The 7,452-nt window shown below is 39.6% G+C and overlaps 1 long non-coding RNA gene across 1 annotated transcript; it reads right to left on the reverse strand.

Moving 5' to 3' along the window:
* Nucleotides 1–5,235: 5,235 nt before the first annotated feature.
* On the reverse strand, nt 5,236–6,641 carry LOC111933224 (uncharacterized). Its single transcript, XR_002866583.2, has 2 exons — nt 6,548–6,641; nt 5,236–6,315 (listed from the first exon to the last, which is right to left on the reverse strand). It is a non-coding gene; the product is annotated as an uncharacterized LOC111933224 (long non-coding RNA).
* Between the last annotated feature and the right edge of the window lie 811 nt (nt 6,642–7,452).

The following is a 7,452-nucleotide window of genomic DNA, read 5'->3' on the forward strand; positions in this document are numbered from 1 at the left end:
GATGGAGATTTATTCTCAGTCTCTATTAAATTTCCTACGCTGTTTACTCGAATTTCCCCCTCTCTCTCTGTGTTTTTTTCCTAACAAGTTTCTGTTCCTCTTTCCCCTCTCTGGGTGAGGGCAGGGCAGAGGAGGGACTCGGTGCCCACGAGCTGCTGGAGGAACCCTGTGGAGCAGGTTGCTGCCAGGGGCAGGAAATGGAACACGTGCCTTCCACCCAGGCACATTTCAGCCTCTAATCAGATCTGCAGTCATGCAGGGAGAAGTGGCACTGACAAAACGTCAAGAAATCAATCCTCACACGCACATGGCTTCCAACTGCAGCTATGGATGGATTTCTGACAGAGAGGAAATGGCCACGGCCAAAACTGTGTTGTACATCGTGATTACAGCTCTAAGGAACACTTCATTTAACCCAAATAGTGGTGAGCTTTTAGGATGTGAGTAACTGATCCAAGCCTCCTAATGGAAAGTTAAAGTGAACTTAATTAGCAGCTTCAGCTTGCTGTGTTTCTCCCTGGCTGTAGCACTGCCCTCAGGAATACCTGTTCTGCAAATCTTGGCTCAAAGGCTGCTAAGATTTAAATAAATCAACTGTACTCATTTATAAGCTTTCACATTATTACTTTATAACTAAATACACATACATATATATTTTGGCCAAGGCTGAAGTAACAGTTTCTCCCTTTCTTTAGCCTGCATCCTGGGGCTTAGCAATAGGGTGCAGTGTTCATAGGTTCTAGTGCAAAGAGAAAAGCAGAGATGCCCTTGGAGCTGTCTTTGGTATGCAGTGCATGCAGCTCTGGTGCTTCCCTGGAGTCTTTTTCCTTCACACAGAACATAAAGAACCCTATTTCCTGGATCCCACAGTTTATATATTTTACATAGAAGATGAAAGCCCTGGATTTGTCCTAGATTGGCTCCCTGGAATGAAAAGGACTGGGAATTTGTTTCTGTCCTTTCAGGCCATAAAAATTCTGGGATAAGAATTTCATAGCAAAAACACCACAATGTCGTAATTCTGTGGGCCTTTGATGGAAGGTATAATAAAGAGCAAAAAACCTTTTAAAAAACAATTAACAAGTTACTCCATGTAGAACTATTATTAGCATTAGCTTTGATTATTATTTAACATTTATCTGTTATTAGAAAAATACTAATATTTCCATCACATAAAAACAAGTTACAAGACAGTTTTCTGAGGCAGAAAATATATTCTAAAAATATAAATTTGAAGCTCAGGAGTAAATAAGGCTGAAAGATATGATGAGTTATGAAGTTTCTACCATATAGAGATGGAAGAGAATGATTAATTCTGATAAACACAAAATATATGAATTGGATTATTTATTTTATATGTGAAAGTATGAAGAGAATATTACTAAGAACACTTCTGGGTTTTTTTTATTATATTTAAAATGTAAAATTAAGCATGTTCTCTTAATTACCTTGTGACCCTCACTGCTGCCAGGTATTGTTCAAGGCAGAACATAATAACAGTTTGTAGAAGGCCTAATCATTTTTTATCAGTGGACAGAGTGAAAGAGGTGAGACCATGGGCTGGAGATCTGCCTGTGACAAAGCACATGCTGATTATGATTGAATTTGTTTGGCAGACTATTTTCCAATTGTTCCCTGTCACCCTGGTTAAGCTGAGCTGCTGCTGTCAGAGTGAGGAGCACCATGTCACTGGGTCCTAAGGAAGTTTCACAAATAGCTTCTTTTCCTGAGGTATGTAATATGTGTGTGTGTGTATCAGGTGAAAACAGCTACTTGTGATGAGATTTCAGAAGGTTTTTGGAGTTTTTTAACATTGTCAAGTACAACTTCTGGGATTTTATTTCAAAAACAAAACTTTTTTTCCTTTTCATTTTTTAGGACTGTAAATATCACCATTTAGCATTTTGTTATTTGGTACTTATAATCTTAATAGCTGCTAGCAAATATGGGCATGGATTCAAGAACAATACATTGCATTTCTCCACTGACCAAGCAAAATCTTAAGTCTACAAAAGCATGGAAATTCTGGGTGAAATTTGAGGGTCCTCAGCAGTGCATCCTAGTGCTTTAGGGGTAATGCAAGGCTGCTGGAATAGCTGGTTTTATACTTGACAGAAGGCATCCTACCCATGGGCTCTAATAGCTGGAGATCAATTTGATAGCTAATTACTTCCAGCACAAGCCAAGGCTAACTCTGAACCTCGTGTAGTTTGCTGATTATATCAGTGTGGTAGTCACTGAGAATGCCTCACAGAAACAGCACATATTATTACCTTTTTTGTGATAATTAACTGTCTGCCTCTTAATAGCTCTGCCTTGTATTACTGTGGAGAGTGAAGTCCCAGCTGAGGAAGCAGGGGCACTGAAACAGCTGTGCAGTGGTATGTTCTGACCTGTTAAAATATTCCATGTACAGTGTACACAGCTGTATTGACCTGCTGATGATAAAAGCAGTGTATTAAAGGGCACTGCTGCAGTACTTTCAGTCCTGACTGCCTCCTCAGTCCTCAGAGTGGCCTCAGGGACTGCTGAATTGGTGGCCTGGAGGAAAATCCTGGCTTTAGTGATAGAGGCTCTTTTTCAGATGTAGGACCTTTAACACCTGTTACATCTTTTAGTTTAATGCTGTGAAGATTTTGGCGTCTGGAGCTTGAAAATATGTGTTATCTAGTATGTTTCTTTTAATACACAGTCATGCCACATACCTGATATCTGATGGCTTGGTGTCTGCCTATTAGTTTTGGAATAAGCTATTTTTATTACTTGCTTTCCTTCCTCTATCTCCAGGCAGAATAAATCTAAATTCAAATTTTAAAGTGGAGTGGGGGAGGGCAGACAAGAGAAAGAGAGGCCAGCAGTCAGCTCAGCATGCCAAGGTTCATCCCAAAGCAAATTTTACAGCTGCATTTTAAACTAATTAAAAGAGAAAAAGAGAGTTTATAATAGAGATTTGAACTATGTCTTAACAATTGAAGAGCAGCTGGGTGCTGCTAGAATATCAGAGGTTGCTGAGCATTGCAGTTTGAATGAAACTGTCTGCCTAACTTTAAAAGATGTCAAGTGTAGCCCCTCTCTCACTAAAAAGGAAAAAAAGCTTTATTGATCCATTTAGCTGGTAACAGATAGGAATCAACCCAAAATGTATGTTCTCTAGCATTCAAGTTAGATAAATGTCAAGAGCTGCAATTGATCTGGAGTTCACTGCAAAACTTCATGGCCATTCAGAGCTGGAGACTGGTGAATTCTGCAGGAATTGATGGATTCTATAGAGATTTTTGTCATGTTTTCAACAAGAAACCGTATTTGTACACCAGCCTGCTTGGAGGGTGTTATGGCACATGACACTGGCAAGAGTCAGCAGAACTGGGAAGAATTCCCCAGGTTTTGGAGAAGGCATGAATGAATTGTATCAGTTCTGGTGTAGGGTTTGGTCTGTTGGATTTGCTCAGCTTTTCTGTACTTTTCTACAAAGAACAAGTTATCCTCGTTCAATTATGACAGTGCTGGCACATTTATCAGTTTATTGAGACAGGCACCTTTAAATCCAGCACTGCAGTGACTATTTACATTCAAAGAATCCAAAAAACATAAATGTAGTGTGTTTTCAATGTAATATTAAAATATTTCAATTGTGATATTGCATCTGCATAAAACTGATTTTATTTGCAATAAAAAATGGGTCAAGAATGATAGGTGTCTAAAATAACCATTTGTAGAAAAGCTCATTGCTGTTCTGAACTTCTCTGCTCCTCTAGTTTGGCCAAATTTATCCAACCAATGTCACAGCAGAAGAGTAGGAATTTTGTGGCCAGGACAGAGGGAGAAAGGCAAGGGATAGCCCAGAGCCGTGCTATTTTTTGTTATTTGACCTGGATATCACCATGAGAAAAACTCGAGATAACTTGAGATTTATGATGTGTAAGGACACCATTGGGTTATCTCGGAATCTCTTATGGAAACTGTGATTATAGACCATTATGAAACAGATTTGTCATAGCAGCCTCAAAGTCAGGTTTTCAATTGTTCATGTTTTAAATTGGATTTTGAAAACAGTTCTAAACCAGGAGCAGGAAAGGAAAAAGCCTGAACTATTCTTGGCATTGTACCATTTGTGAATTTTCTTTTGCCTTTGATGGTTTTCTAGACAATGCAGTCCTGTATCTGACAAAATCCTGATAGGAATACAGAATGAATATAATTAATATTTTAATGGAGTAACAGTGGAGAAAGGTGGTAGATTGGATAAACAGGTGTCCAGCTAAGAATTTCTCAGTGTCTTTGCTCCCAATGTCAAACACTTTAAGTTTAGCTGAGCACCAGAAAACCTCATCCCCAGGCCTATGGGCTGTGGCCAGAGTGTGCCATCACATCTGAGCCACTGAGGCAGATGTTTCTGGCACAGGGGTCCTGTTTTCCTCCTCCACCTGCCTGCTGCAGAGGAATGTGAGCGTGTCCTGGGCTCAGCCCACTCCCTGCCTGGGTGAAAAGTGCTGCAAAACCATTTCACTGCCTGAGGAAAAGGCTGCATTTAGTGCTACAAGAAATTACATTTGTTTTTTGGGGTTTTTTTTATGAGTATTATGTATTTTTTATATTTCATGTATTTTTTTATAAGTATTAGCAAATACTTATGAATTCTCATGCTGAGGAAATGGTGTTGTTCTGAAGTAAATCATAGAATCATTTAGGTTGGGAAAGACCTTTAAGATCATGGAGTCTGACCATAAACCCAGCACTGCCAAGCCCACCACTACTATTCAAAATGTTTATTAGCACATATATTTGTCTTTATGGTGGACATATGCAAAACCAATTAATGCAAATGTATGCATTGAAGGGGAAATAAAATACCTCTCATGTGAACAGAGAGAAGTAGAGGGGATTCTTCAGAGAAATTCTAAATATCTCCACAGTGACTCATTTAATATTTCATTGTACTTTGAGTCCTTCCCTCCTCAGAATAAATTTTTTTGGGGAAGTAAACAAATCAGATAATTAATAAGAATTGTGACAATTAAATACTTTGATACCCCAAAGTGAGAGGAATTTTCTTGTTCTAATTTTTGAGGGTAGAAAAATTCTTCCAGCAAAGTCTGCACCTCTGAGTGCATTCTAATCTTACTGGGAGCTGCACACACACTGCTGACCTGCATACAGGTATTTGTTCTCAACTTCAGAGACTTCTCACTAAGATTCCTTCTTTCAGCTAAATGAACAACAAATCTATCTGCTGAATTTTTAAAATTTATTTTTTATTTTTAAAGAATAAATGATCATTTAAGGCACAACAATAGCTCCAGTTGAATTATTTCTTACAAATGACTGTTGCTGTCTTCAGGGGCTCTAATCCACAAAGTTGTCATGGAAGGTGTGTAGAAAAATTGAGTTAGAACGTTTTCTATAATTGTATAACTGCTCTGACTATATGGTATGTGGATATGTGTAAGGTAATGATTATAATCAAGTGGATGACACTGGGCTATCACATTACTGTTTAAATAGAAGAAAAATTTTTCTCAACTAAATATGGCTTCAAATGTGGTTAAAGTAATGTATTTTATTTCTTTTACCTCAAAATGTTCAGAATGAATATTTGATATATAACCATTTTCCCCACTCAGTTTCTCTTGCACTTCATTTTATAATGGGTGAATGGTAAAAGAAGACAACATTTCCTTAGGCTCAGGTAGGAGCACTAATTTTGATATTACATTGGACTTGATGAATGGATCTCCAAAATAATTTACAAGGTTTTGTGAGGATCCAGAGGAACCTATGCAGCAAGAACAGTTTGACACCTGCTTGTGCCTCCAGAACTGCTGGAACAGAGCTTGGGGAACCTCTTTCCCCCAAAGTATGTTCTACACAGGTCTCCTAATGAGTTCATTTCCACACCAAGATGTTAAGACCAAGCAATGAAAGAAAAACACAGCAAGAATTGTCTGAGAGGGAACAAAAGCCCCTACATTAAAGTCTCTAAAAATGAGCTTTTTTTTTTGGTGAAAACTTGATATTATAATGAATAACAGAGCACTTTGCCAGCTGAATGGCTGCTAAATATAGCACTTCCATCAGAAGTTTCTTAGATAGTGGGTCTCTAGGTAAATGAACATCCTGCTTCTGCCTTGAAGATGTCTTTATCTTTAAAATTCCAGTCTTTAAAATATTCTTTTTATTCTTTAAAATAACTTCAGAGCTCTCTGACAGACCAGGCCAGGCCTGAAAGTGCCCTCCACGATGGCTATGACAGCTTAGACTGCTCTTTGCAGCAGATTGCTCCAGCCAGGCTGCTCTCATCCCCTCACACGTGAATCGCTGTAGAATTGGAAAGAGGGGGCTTAGGACTTGGCATTGCAAATGTTTGCACCCTTCCCCCCTTCCCAAAGTCACTGAGTCCAGCATTAAAGATCAGAGAAAACTTTTGTAATGATTCATGAGACACCACTAGCCTCCCTCTCTCTGGAGCACCCTGGTTGCCCGATTCCTTATACCCATCAATGCGGGCTTTTATTGCTGCTTAATAATAAATGGTATTTTGTTTGCCTACCTGACACTTTTATTAACTTCAGTCGTGTGCGTATGTGCACATGTTTCTCCAGGCATGATTTCTCTCCAACACCCCCCAAATTAGAAAGGGGGATGGGGGAGAAAAAGCACAGCTTTATTTGAAGAGAATTTGTCCCTAATCTGTTGCAGCTGTAGGGGACCATTCGGCCAATTAAACAGAGCAGACTTTGGCTCCTTCCCAAATGAGGCGACCACATGTTCCACTTGGATCGGTCACCTCAGGGGAACAGCGGGTCACAGGGGCATCTGGTTGTCATTTCCTCTCTGGTCAGCATGAGGGAAGCAAGGAAGAAAAAAAAAAAAGTACATTTTATTTATCTCATGTCTTGTTCTGCAGCATCAAAAGGTCCAACAGCATCCAGTCAGAGCAGGAGAGGCTCGCACGATGTGATGAAGTCCAGGATTTGGGACTGAGAACTGCATGGTTGATTTGAGGTGCCATTAACCCATTTCTGTTTCTCTGCTGCAATAGTATAAATGTGAAGGTCCTGTTAATGTCGAGGAGGAAGGTTATGGAAGGTTTGTGCTGCTTTAACTGACTTGGGAGTTGCTCTCCTGGGTGAGAAATGTGCCCCCTCTCCAAGGGAACTGTTCCTCTGCTAGAGACAAGCAAAAAGTTCCTGAGCCGTGGGGAATTGGGGTTTGATAGAAATGTAAGACATTGTGATCTCCAGCATCTCAAATGAGTGATGTCATCTCCTGCTCAGCAAATAGTGTAGATGAGGAATTATGAACAATTTAACAGCTGACCTGTAGCTTAAATGACTCCCAAACTGCACATACACCTAGGGCTGGAGGGTAACATGGGCTTCAGAGCCATCACAGCGAGGTTGTCTTCACAAAATCAGAAACATCTGGTTTCCACTAAACCTAGGCACTAATAAG

The sequence above is a fragment of the Cyanistes caeruleus genome, chromosome 10 (assembly GCF_971803275.1).
Source record: "Cyanistes caeruleus chromosome 10, bCyaCae1.hap1.1, whole genome shotgun sequence".
NCBI lineage: Eukaryota > Metazoa > Chordata > Aves > Passeriformes > Paridae > Cyanistes > Cyanistes caeruleus.